The 284-nt window shown below is 55.6% G+C and overlaps 1 pseudogene; it reads right to left on the bottom strand.

Annotated features, from left to right (window-relative positions):
• LOC107695164 (uncharacterized) overlaps positions 1-284 on the bottom strand; it is a 40,651-nt pseudogene that overhangs the window by 39,340 nt on the left and 1,027 nt on the right.

Below are 284 nucleotides of genomic sequence, written 5' to 3'. Positions count from 1 at the left end.
CCCTCTCTCCAGAACTCCCGGGAGCAGAGCGATCAGGGGAAAGGCGTACAGACGAAGCCTCGGCCACGTTTGGGGAGTTTGGGGAGAACCAAACTGGATTCTGTAGCCTCTCTCTACAGTGTGCAGTACCCACTGAGACACATTTGGCAGTAGTTTCCACGCTGCCAAGAAGTCTACTAAGGGAATCAGTCTCTCGAGACTGATCTCTGGTGTAATACGAGCAGCCAGCTCGGTGCCCTGTAACGGCGAACCGGCAGGGAACAACCGAACCTGCTGCTCTAGAG

The sequence above is a fragment of the Sinocyclocheilus anshuiensis genome, unplaced genomic scaffold (genome assembly GCF_001515605.1).
Source record: "Sinocyclocheilus anshuiensis isolate Anshui unplaced genomic scaffold, SAMN03320099.WGS_v1.1 scaffold550, whole genome shotgun sequence".
NCBI lineage: Eukaryota > Metazoa > Chordata > Actinopteri > Cypriniformes > Cyprinidae > Sinocyclocheilus > Sinocyclocheilus anshuiensis.
Note: the sequence above shows the minus strand (reverse complement) of the source record. Positions and strands in the feature narration are given on the sequence as shown.